The 12889-nt window shown below is 43.6% G+C and overlaps 1 pseudogene across 1 annotated transcript; it reads right to left on the reverse strand.

Annotated features, from left to right (window-relative positions):
* Positions 1–4965: 4965 nt before the first annotated feature.
* Positions 4966–5889, reverse strand: LOC308239542 (G protein pathway suppressor 2-like; annotated as a pseudogene). The gene has a single exon. The product of its transcript is annotated as a G protein pathway suppressor 2-like (transcript).
* Positions 5890–12889: the final 7000 nt, after the last annotated feature.

The following is a 12889-nucleotide window of genomic DNA, read 5'->3' on the forward strand; positions in this document are numbered from 1 at the left end:
AAAAGTCAGAATAGTGGCGACCTCTGAAAGGAGGGGTAGGGGTGGAGACTGACCAGAAAGGGGCATATGAAAACTTCTCTGGGGTGAAGAAAATGCTCTATATTGTGAAAGGAGTTTGTTACTTGTCAAAACTCATCAAATCACATGCTTAGAATTTGTACATATCATTTTAACTAAATTTTGCTTCACATTAAAAAACTGCAAACAAGTGCTGAACTTTAGCTTTTGATTTGCATGCTAAAATATTTAGGACTGGAGCATACTGATGTGTGCAACTTATGATAAAATGCCTACAAAAATAAGATGACCCTTGATAGATAGGTAGGGGGATAGACAGATAAAAAGATATGTGATAAAACAAGTATAGCAAAATGTTAATTGTCGGCTATTGGTGTTAGGTATGTGAATGTTCACTGTAAAATTCTTTCAAATTTTCTGCATGCTGGAGATCTTTTATAATATAATGTTGGGCAATAAGTTGTGAGTCCGAGTCCTTGAAAAAAATATACCCTTAACAACAGAAAGTGGCAGCATTTTCTCTGGCTCTATGACTAAATCTGTGTTATCCACCATTTCTGCAGAGGCTGGGACACTGAATCATCAACATGATTGAAGATTCATGAAGGGGCACTGTGATGGCAACTGCTGATGCCCTATCCCAGTGGTCGGCAAACTCCTTAGTCAACAGAGCCAAATATCAAAGGTACAACGATTGAAATTTCTTTTGAGAGCCACATTTTTTAAACGTAAACTTCTTCTTTTTTTTTTTTTTAAATATATTTTATTGATTTGTTACAGAGAGGAAGGAAGAGGGATAGAGAGTTAGAAACATCGATGAGAGAGAAACATCGATCAGCTGCCTCCTGCACACCCCCCACTGGGGATGTGCCCGCAACCAAGTCACGTGCCCTTGACCGGAATCGAACCTGGGACCCTTCAGTCCGCAGGCTGACGCTCTATCCACTGAGCCAAACCGGTTTTGGCAAACGTAAACTTCTTCTAATGCCACTTCTTCAAAATAGACTCGCCCAGGCCGTGGTATTTTATGGAAGAGCCACACTTAAGGGGCCAAAGAGCCGCATGTGGCTCGAGAGCTGCAGTTTGCCGACCACTGCTCTAGCAGAAAGAAAAAGAAGAAAAAATCTCATTCAAAAGAAAACTAATCAAATGAAAACATTAATAAATGGAATGTTAGGAAATAAAACCACCAAATTGACCATTCAAAATATTAGTTCAATAAATTCCATGAGGGAGTCTGCAAAGCCCTATTGAAAGACAATCAGGTACTCTTGATGGTTTTTATTCCTTCTAAGAAAAAAAAAGTATAAAAGAAACATTAAATTGTCATTTTACAGCATGACATGTTCCTGATGGGACTTTGGATTGATAATACTATTTTAAGTATATAAAGAAGGGTACCAGAGTGGGTGGGTGGGTGGGAAGAGATCAATTAAGGAACTTGTATGCATATATATGAACTAGAGGCCTGATGCACAAAATTTGTGCAACAGTAGGCCTTCCTTCCCCAGGCTGCCGGCACCAGCTTCCCTCCCGCACCTACGACCCAGGCTTCACTCCCAGCCCTGGCTTTGTCCAGAAGGTTGTCCGGAAGGATATCCAGTCTAATTAGCATATTGCCCTTTTATTATTATAGATAACCCATGGACACAGACAATAGGGTGGTGAGGCCCTGGGGCTAGATGGGGTCAATGGGGGAATAAAGGGGACAAATGTAATACTTTCAACAATAAAGATTAAAAAAAGAAAGAAAGAAAGAAAGGTACCAGAGAAACAAATATATCCAATTATGACTTGGTCTTGGAATGTTTCAGAGACTATTCAACTGTTGATGGATTAAATCAATGCATTCATTCACTCAAAAATATTTATTAAATACTTAGAATGATCCAGGTACTGTCCCTGGTATGCAGTGATGCATAAAGCAGCCAATGACAAGGCCCATCATGAGAGCAAGGTCAGCCACGGCCGACCTTGAGAAAGGCCTACTCTCTCTAGCTCTCTAATAGGAAAAAATCTAAATAATCTGGTTGAGTCCCTTTGTATCCAGGTTTATAAAGGCTGCAGTTCTTTGTCTGAACTTGACCCTTTCTAATTGAACCCTTTTTTAAATGTAGGACCTCATGCTTTCCTCATTGGTCACTCTGCTACATAGTATTAGTTTCCAAGTCTAAAGCCCACTTGGTGCCCTTCACATATCCATCTGATTTGTTCAAGTTGGAGTTGCTTTTGATCTCCCTTATGGCTCTCTCAGTTGTCCTGGCCTGAGATGTTTTATTACCCCTATGGCTCTCCCAGCTGCTCAGGTCAGCGCTGCTTTTGATCTACCTTAAAGTTGCTTTAATTGCTCATTCCAAAGATACCTCTGTCCTGGAGACTTATCTTTACTTCTGAGGCATGGTGGAGGACAAATGCATGAAGGGATGAAGGGTTAGGCTAGAAATAAAATACTTATTGGGCCTCCAGCATTAGCTAATCTAGTTAGCCAGAATAATGTTTGCAATCTAAATATTTAGATGTTCTTTTTTAAAAATATATTTTTATTGATTTCAAAGAGGAAGGAAGAGGGATAGAGAGATTGAAACATTAATGATGAGAGAGAATCACTGATCAGCTGCCTCCTGCATGCCGCACACTGGGGATTGAGTCCGCACCCCGGGCATGTGCCCTGACCTGGAATCGAGCTGTGACCTCCTGGTTCATAGGTAGATGTTCAACCACTGAGCTACGCCGGCTGAACAGATATTCTTTTTCGTTTTGTCTCTACATGAGGTTAACAAGATATTGGGGTGGACTCCTGGCTGCCATTGAATGCAAAACACATTTTTACTGGGAGACCTTCAGGTGGTGATTTCTTATATGAAGTCAGGAAGGATTTTTATGAGTGGGATATATGGTTTCTCAAATCATATATTTGAGAAAATCAGGGATTTTATTAATTAAACTGAATTGTATTGAGCTAAATTGTTGGTTAAAAATTCTAATCTACATGTTGAAAGAGAAATGTAATTCTCTTCCCTCAACTAGCTTCAATACAGACCTCACTATATTTTCATTTTACCTCCCCATCATACACTCATGTCAAAGTTATTAATCATTTATCTGTTTAAAAAGATTATTAGTCAGTAACCATTTTCTCTGCTAAGGTTTCTCTGCTAAAAGATAGGAACACACTTGTGATTAAAGTAGATATGATTCTTGACTTAACGGGGTTTATATTCTTTAGAGGAATACTGACAATAATTAAAGAGACAAAACCCAAGATAACTATATGTGCTGATTTATATGCAATAAATAAATTATGTGGTACCTACTGAATACAGGAGCCTTCTTACTTTGACGCAGATTTAATCCAGCAGATGATTTTTTAGGTCCTTTTTTTCCCCCTCAAAAAGAGAAACAGGAAGAGTTTTCTTTATTTTAAACATTGTATCTCTGGTGTTATGAACTCACTTGACCCATGATATTAAGGCAATATTTCTAGGCAACACTCAGAAGTTACCAACAATATATAGCAAGTGAAGTAAGTGAAAATGTGAAAATGTCTTCTAGTGGGTTTTGCTCAGTGGGTAGAGCGTCGGACTGCTGACCAAAGGGCCCTGGATTCAATTCCAGTCAAGGGCTCCTTCCCAGCCCGGGCCCTGATTGGAGTACAACCAATCGATGTTTTTCTCTCACATGGATAGTTCTCTGTCTTCCCCTCTCTCTAAAAAATCAATGGAAAAATATCCTCACCTGAGGATTTAAATAAATAGATAAAATAAATAAAACTAAATAAAACCTTCCTGATCAGAGTTATTGATAATAAGGTAAGAGACACTTGTGTCAATACCACCAAGTGCTCACACTTTGCCACATTAAGCAGGTGGAATTCATCTCACCATTTTACTGTGATAGAAATTCTTTCTTACATTACATGCATAACTAGAGAAAAAGTAAAAATGTGAGTATTAGTTCTAATACTAGTTCAGTCAATAATTTATTTGGTGAACTTCGATAAATTGTGTAATCTCTCTGAGTCTCAGTTTCCTCATTGTCAAAATGGAGACATTTTTTAAAATTGTGTTTATACTAGAGGCCCGATGCACGAATCCCAGTTAATGAATGTGCACTGGGGCTCGGCCCTCACAGCCCCGGCTTTGTCCGGAAGATCTCCCGGACAGTTGTTCTGCAGTTTGGTTTAATTTGCATATTAGCTCTTTATTATATAGGATTTTCTGTTTCTTGCCTCTGACAGTTTCTTATTCTTCATATATTCTGATGTTCACACAAAGCCTGGCATAGAATAGACTTTTAACAAATAATTGTTAGGAAAACTGGTTGAATTAATGAATACTTATTTACCTAAGGGATTGTCATGAAGAATATATAAGGTAATATAAGCAAAGTAAACGTTATAATACCTGACTTATCACAGTTGCTCATAAATATGTTTTCTTCCCTTCCTTTTCCTGGTGTTGAGACACAGACCACTTAGTGTACCTGGTGCTTTGCCCACCATTTCTCACCCTGAGTCTTTATTCAAATCCTTCCAGAATTCTCCATAAGAAATCTTCGATGATTAATCCCTTAGATCCAAAATTGGCTTCACTGTGTGTACCTAGAACGGCGCTAGAATACCTTGCTCTTCTTTGAATGTCCCTGTGTGGTTTTTCATAGTTGCTTGTCCTCTGTCCTGCAAAGGTCTCATTTCCTACAGTGTCGACTACTGGCTATGACACAGTGCACATTCATTAACTGGGATAATGATTCTCAGACTTAAAAAAGTGTACTTGTTTGGAGCAAATTGGAGTCTTCCCTTCCCTGGGTTAAAGAGAAGTTCATATCAACTCAGTTGTGCTCTTCATATCCATCACCACCCCCCCACCCCCAATGGCAGATTTTACTAGGACACAATGGGGACATTCATCCAAGGGGGGTTGTGAGGTTGAAAATCAAATTTAATGGTCACTTGTGGTGGAATTGAACGTTCTGGCTGTGAGGAATGAAAGGGAGCCAGGGGCCAGGTTGGCTGGTAGCTGCAAAGCCTGACTTTGCTGCTGGTTGCATCTGCATTGGGAAGTTGGGGCGGGGCGGGAGGCAAGGAGTGCAGAGGCTAGATTTGGAGCTTGGGGGTGCATGGGATGCAGGGAGGATGAGTCAGAGAAGCCAGTCTGCTGGTTAGCACGTTCCATTTGCTTTTGCAAGGCCAGGGCACCCACCGCCAGGCTGGAGACAGCCTGTCTGGGTGGGATGAAAGTGGCTGTGCATGGCTTAGGGCTGTGGCTGTGGCTCAGACAAGGGCTGCACTGCAGGAAACCGCTGAATGACCTGAGCAGAATGACCTGACCGCTGAGCTGCTGACTGGGACTATAAGAGAGATGAGTGGGTCCATGGTGAGGTGGGAGCTGAGCAGCTCTAGGCACTGCCTGGGCTGCTTTGGAATTGCCTGTGCTCTGGGTTCCCTGAGAAAGCCTCTGGGTCCACAGAATGCCAGGTGGTAAGCACTTGAGGTGGGGACATCTGTTTGGCTCCATCAGTGCCATGAGGGTGCCTGCAGGGCGATTGAGTGCTCCTGGCTCCCCTGCACGCTGAGGCAATGAGTTCTTGTGTATCTGCAGCTGAGGTCAGAGCGGTCAGGTCATTCTGCTCTTTTCGCCTCCATTTTTCTTCCTCATCTACAAATTTCTTGAGCTGCAAGCAAAACAGTTGCTTCTCTTCCTGTAGGGCCCAAAGCTTCTCTTGCAACTTCAGGATTTGTTCCTTGGTCTCCGCTAGTGACAGTCTCTCTTCCATCTCCTTTTTCTTCCTTCTCTCCTGTGCTTCCTTCAGCTTCTCATTCCTCATCTTGTCCATCTCTCCTTTCTCTTGCTGCTTGTGCTCCAGCTCCATCGTGATGTGCAATGCTTGGGGCCCTCCAGGAGCCCAGGCAAGGTGCTGCCTGCAGGGTTACATGTCCAGCCCCTGCCCCAGGCCCAACCACCCGCTGGGCCCCTGCACTCTCTCTCTCAGAGGAGTCTGTAGCCTGGGCATTCTTGTCTCCTTCCAAGCCAGCCTGGCCTCCAGACCTTCCCTCCCAATATCCATTGATTTTTAGAGACAGTGGAAGGGAGGGTGGGGGGAGAGAGAGAGAGAGAGAGAGAGAGAGAGAGAGAGAGAGAGAGAGAGAGACATCGATTTGAGAGAGACACATGGATTGGTTGCCTCCCACAGGATCTTGTTGACTGGAATCAAACTAGGGAGCCTCCAGGCCACAGGCTGGCAGTTTATCCACTGAGCCAAACCTGCTAGGGCAGAAAACTTAGTATTAAAAACTTTTTTCTAAGCATAATGGGTATTGAAATAGCAGTTCATTATGCTTTTAATCTGCATTTTATTGAGGTTTAATTGGCATTTCTCTAATAACTAGTGAATTTGAACATCTTTCCATGCATTTATTGGCTGTTTGAGTTTTCATTCTGTGAAGTCTCTCATCTTGTGATTTGTACTTAATTTTGTCTATAAAATTTTTATACATTTAATTTTTTTTTAACATTGAAGAATTTTTTTCTCATCTTGTTCATAAACACAAATTTTGACTTTGTTCAATATTTTCAAACTTATATGTATAGAAACCCAAGTATTCAGTAGGCAAGAAGCACCCTAGTCTTTGGAGCCTATACATTTTAGAAAGTGCTCAGTTTTAAGATTTAAAACTGAATCTTCTGCATAGCAAAATTTTTCAATTTTGATAGATGTCAGATAAATAATGTAGATTATATCAAGGGTATTTGGTTTCCATTTACTCACCACAAGGAGGGACAATGTGTGCAGTATTCCATAGAAAACAAAATGGGGAAGATTGAAGCCTGGGTTGGAGAAATTATGGAGAGACTTTTTGAAAAAACAAAACACAACACAGATAGTCCATTATTTGCTTTAACTTTTTTATTGCAGCTCTGTAAGTCCCCCCATCTGCCTCATATTTCATTAAACTTTGCAACAAGGGCACTCTTTGATGTGAATGAAGGATTAAAAACTGACTTCTATAGCTAAGCTAACATGATGTAGAAAAGGAAAAGCATGAATGACTCTTTAGGTCATCATCAGCTGGACCAGTTTAGGGGAGAAACAGAGTTTAGGGTCAGAAGTGAACACAAGAACACTGGAACTCAGGAGCTTCACAGAAATGGAAATTGGGCTTTCTACATATCGTTTCCATGGTTTTAAGATTATCCTATACTAGAGGCCCGGTGTACGAAATCCAGGGGGGGGGGTTGTCCCTCAGCCCAGCCTGCACCCTCTCCAACCTGGGACCCCTCGAGAGATGTCCAACTGCCCGTTTAGGCCCGATCCCATTTGGACATCCCTCTCACAATCCAGGACTGCTGGCTCCCAACTGCTCGCCTGCTTGCCTTCCTGATTGCCCCTAACCACTTCTGCCTGCCAGCCTGATCACCCCCTAACCACTCCCCTGCCAGCCTGATTGATGCCTAACTGCTCCCCTGCCAGCCCAATTGCTCTTAATTGACCTCTTCTGCAGGCCTGGTCACCCCTAACTTCCCTCCCCTGCAGGCCTGGTCCCCCCCAACTGCTCTCCCCTGCAGGCCTGGGTCCCTCCCCCCACCTGCCCTTCCCTGAAGACCCAGTCACCCCCAACTTCCCTCCTCTGCCAGCCTGGTCACCCCTAACTGCCCTCCCCTGCAGGCTTGATTGCCCCCAACTGCCCTCCCCTGCTGGCCATCTTGTGGTGGCCATCTTGTGTCCACATGGGGGCAGGATCTTTGACCACATGGGGGCAGCCATCTTGTGTGTTGGAATGATGGTCAATCTGCATATTACTCTTTTATTAGATAGGATAGAGGCCTGGTGCACAGGTGGGGGCCAGTTGGTTTGCCCTGAAGGGTGTCCCGGATCAGGGTGGGGATTCCCTTGGGGCATGGGGCAGCCTGGGCAAGCGGCCTGTGGTGGTTTGCAGGTCGGCCACGCCCCCTGGTGACCCAAGCGGAGGCCCTGGTATCTGGGGTTTATTTATCTTCTACAATTGAAACTTTGTAGCCTGGAGTGGAGCCAAGCCTTCTTCTTGCTCCGAGGCAGCAGCCATTTCTGTTGGGATTTATGTATCTTCTATAATTGAAACTTTGTAGCCTTAAGCAGAGGCCTGGGCTGGCCAGGGTGTGCGGATAGCTTGACTTCCTCCATCGCCGCAGGCAACCCTAGCCTCCTGCTCTTTTTTTTTTTTAAATATATTTTATTGATATTTTACAGAGAGGAAGGGAGAGGAACAGAGAGTTAGAAACATCGATGAGAGAGAAACATCGATCAGCTGCCTCCTGCACACTCCCCACTGGGGATGTGCCTGCAACCAAGGTACATGCCCTTGACCGGAATCGAACCCGGGACCCTTGAGTCCGCAGGCCGACGCTCTATCCACTGAGCCAAACCAGTTTCGGCAAGCCTCCTGCTCTTTCCAGCTCCATGGCTGCCGCCATTTCTGTTGGGATTTATGTATCTTTAATCATTGAAACTTTGTAGCCTTGAGTGGAGGCCTAGGCCGGCAAGGGCAGGCGGAAAGCTTGGCTTCCTCCATCGCCGGGGAAACCCAAGCTTCCCTCCTGCTCTCTGTGGCCATAGCCATCTTGGTTGGGTTTATTTGCATATTTGCTCCTGATTGGCTGGTGGGCGTGGCTTGCGGGTGTAGCGGAGGTATGGTCAATTTGCATATTACTCTTTTATTAGATACGATAATAAAAGCCTAATATGCTAAGTGACTGACTGTTGGACCATTCTACCAGTCACTATGATGCGCACTGACCACCAGGGGGCAGATGGCAGATTGGGACTGGGTGAGATGGGTCAGACATGCCCTGGAGCCCTCCTGTGGCCCCTTCCCAGGCCTGATCTTGCACCTGTGGGGTTCCTTGGCCTGGTCTACACCCGCTCGGAATCCAGGACCCCTCGGGGAATGTCAGAGAGCCAGTTTCGGCCCATTCCCGCAGGCCAGGCCAAGGGACCGCACTGGTGCACGAATGCATGCACCAGGCCTCTAGTTTTTATTATATTTGGAGGAACAGGGAAACTACAGATTTGGTTTACTACATTTAGTTTTCCACACCTGAGATCAGAGAAGAGTTGAGATAGCTAAGTAATGCAGCAGAGTAATGGAGTGTTTTAATTCCATTCAAATAAAGATTTTTGTATGTTATTAGGCATCAAACCATCCCTTTCACCTCTTCTTAGTATAAGCTGTTTTAATTAAGTTGTATGCCTAGACACACAGAAAGAAAAAATAAAACTTTAAAATTGAGCATAGAGACCAAAATGTCAGTAAAGGGAAAATTATAGTTAAAGGTGATAAGAAGAAATGAATTCCAAAACACTCCACCCCACACAACACAAATGAAAATGTACATAATATTGGGGGAAGAATGGGACTGGAATATGAGCTATTTTCCTTTAGGTCTTGTGGTACAGGTAGATCCTGCTAATCTTATCCTCTTCAAGCACAATATTCACTAAAATTGTAACTACCTATTATATAACTCAACCTCAGTATTTCTCAAATCTGGTTTTATTTTATTATTTTCTTTTTAAAATATGTTTTTATTGATTTCAGAGAAGAAGGGAGAGGGTGAGAGAGATAGAAACATCAATGATGAGAGAGAATCATTGATTGGCTGCCCCCTGCACGTTTCCTATTGTGGATTGAGCCCACAACCCAGGCATGTACCCTGACTGGGAATCAAACCATGATCTCCTGGTTCATAGTTCGATGCTCAACCACTGAAACACACAGGCCAGGCATCAAATCTGGTTTTATTTTAGAACCACATAGGAATTCTTTAAAAATAAAAAATATTTAGGCCCTATCACATATCAATTAAATAATTTCCTCTGGGTCTTATGCATTAGTATTTTTCAAGCTTCCTAGATGATTGTAATATGAAGAGTTAACAATTAATAACCTAAATCTGGGCAGGGAAATAAGCATTCTGGAAATTTCTCTGCAGTTGGATATTTTGTAGACTTTGTGCACAAACCACCTTCCTGGAGCAGAGCTCACTGGTGGCAGTAAACATTTGCTTGCAGGTTCCATAGTTAAAGTGAAATAAATTAATTTAGAGAAGTGTTTTTCAAACTTGGCTTTTCTAAAGAATCATCTGAGGAGCTTGTTAAAAACACATTAAGGGGTCCACCCAGAATCTACTAAATCAAAATCTTTAGGAGTCTTCAAGAGAGGAGTCCAGAACTTGCATTTATAACAAATATCCTAGGTAAATCTTATGGTGAGGCAAATTTGCTAAACACTGCTTTAGAAGAATCACTATTATAATTAGAGTATTGGACTATCAATGCCACCTGTCTTCCCAAGAGGGCATCCTATTATCACCTAGGTATATGGGCTCAGTCTACCCTCCATAATATCTAGCAATTTTTTGAGGTAAAGCTAAGACAGATATACAGTCAAAAGGCAAGTGGGATGCTACCTTCTGATTAGGGTTTAGCAATATTTTCAGGGCTGTGATAATAAATATGACTAATTCCTCGTTGGGCCCCTATTCCAAAGAGAAAGACCAAGCTGGTTTCATTTGTAAACACTACTGAAAAATGTATGCATACACTTATGATTTGTGCACTGCACTGTCTGTATCAATTAATAGTTGAAAACAGCAGTGGGCTAACCCCAATAATAACCAATTTTTCCTAATTCCTCACAATTGAAGTAGGGTCATTTGCATAGTCACACAACCAGATTATCTTCCTTGAATGCTAATGACTTAAATAAGTCTAATTTCAAATTAATATGTGAGACATGAGCTAGTGGAGAAATGATGCTGAACCCCCAGTTGGGAGTCATCTCCTGCATGAGTAACTATATCTGGCCAATAGGGAGACTCACCTGGCATAAGTTTTAAATATACAGATCCCTGAGCTATGAAAGAATAAACAAAACTCAACAGCAATAACAGCAATGAAACTAAAAGTAAGAAGACAAAATGATATTACAAATTTATTACAAAAATTTCTAAGCAAACACAAAGTTTGAGAAACTAGAATATTAAACTAAGTCCTAAGATCAGTAATTGTCCACTTTTTAAAAATTTATTTATTTATTTACTTATTTAGTTAATTTGTTAGTTAGTTATGTAGTTAGTTAATCTTCACCCAAGGATATTTTTCCATTAATTTTTCAGAGACAGTGGAAGGGAGGGGGAGAGACAGAGAGAGAGAAACATTGACGTGAGAGAGACACATCGATTGGCTGCCTCCTACATGCTCCCGCACTGGGGGCAGGGATAGAACCCACAACGGAGACAAGTGCCCTTGACCCTTGATCTGAATTGAACCTGAGACCCTTCAGTCCGTGGGCTGATGCTGTATCCGCTGAGCCAAATTTGTCCACTTTTTTAATCTCCAAAATTTTAAGAAGTAGAAATTTTAAAACTAAATACCAGACATTATGTCATTTTACATGTATATACTTTATTATATACTAGAGGCCTGGTGCTCAAAATTCATGCACGGGAGGGGGTGTCCCTCCGGCCAGTCTGCACCCTCTCCAATCTGGGGCCCCTCGAGGGATGTCCAACTGCCCATTTAGGCCCGATCCTACCGAGATCAGGCCTAAACGGGCAGTCGGACATCCCTCTCACAATCCAGGACTGCTGGCTCCCAATTGCTCCTCTGCCTGCCTTCCTGATTGCCCCTAGCTGTTCTGCCTGCCAGCCTGATCACCCCCTAACCACTCCCCTGCCAGCCTGATTGATGCCTAACTGCTCCCCTGCCAGCCTGTTTGCCCCTAACTGCCTTCCCCTGCAGGCCTGGTCACCCCTAACTGCCCTCCCTTGCAGGCCTGGTCACCCCTAACTGCCCTCCCCTGCAGGCCTGGTCACCCCTAACTGCCCTCCCCTGCAGGCCTGGGTCCCCCCCCAACTGCCCTTCCCTGCAGGCCTTGTCGCCCCCAACTTCCCTCCTCTGCCGGCCTGGTCACTCCTAACTGCCCTCCCCTACAGGCTTGATTGCCCCCAACTGCCCTCCCTTGCAGGCCTGGTCCCTCCCAACTGCCCTCCCCTGCTGGCCATCTTGTGGTGGCCATCTTGTGTCCACATGGGGGAAGGATCTTTGACCACATGGGGGCAGCCATCTTGTGTGTTGGAGTGATGGTCAATCTGCATATTACTCTTTTATTAGATAGGATAGAGGCCTGCTGCACTGGTAGAGGCTGGCTGGTTTGCTCTGAAGGGTGTCCCGGATCAGGGTGGGGGTTCCCTTGGGGCATGCGGTGGCCTGGGTGAGTGGCCTGTGGTGGTTTGCAGGTCGGCCACGCCCTCGGCGAACCAAGTGGAGGCCCTGGTATCTGGGATTTATCTTCTATAATTGAAACTTTGTAACCTTGAGTGGAGGCCAAGGCAGGCCAGGGCTGCGGGATCTTCGCTTCCTCCATCACCGGGGGCAACCCAAGCCTCCTGCTCTCTCCAGCTCCATGGCTGCCGCCATTTTTGTTGGGATTTATTTATCTTCTATAATCAAAACTTTGTAGCCTTTAGTGGAGGCCTGGGCCTGCCAGGGTGTGCAGAAAGCTTGGCTTCCTCCATTGCCAGGGAAACCCAAGCCTCCTGCTTGCTCCGTGGCTGCAGCCATCTTGGTTGGGTTAATTTGCATACTTGTGCTTGATTGGCTGGTGGGCGTGGCTTGTTGGTGTAGTGGAGTGATGGTTAATTTGCATATTACTCTTTTATTAGATAGGCTATCTAAATGATAAAGGTCTCTTGATTTTTAGCATAATGATTATGCTATTTTCATACCTAACAGATTTTACAATAATTTCTTAATGACATCTAATGATCAGACAATATTCAAATGCTCTGATTTTTTCAAAGATCATTTTTACAACTAGCTGTTTGCTTTTGCT

Source organism: Plecotus auritus (genome assembly GCF_963455305.1).
Source record: "Plecotus auritus genome assembly, chromosome: X".
Classification (NCBI taxonomy): domain Eukaryota; kingdom Metazoa; phylum Chordata; class Mammalia; order Chiroptera; family Vespertilionidae; genus Plecotus; species Plecotus auritus.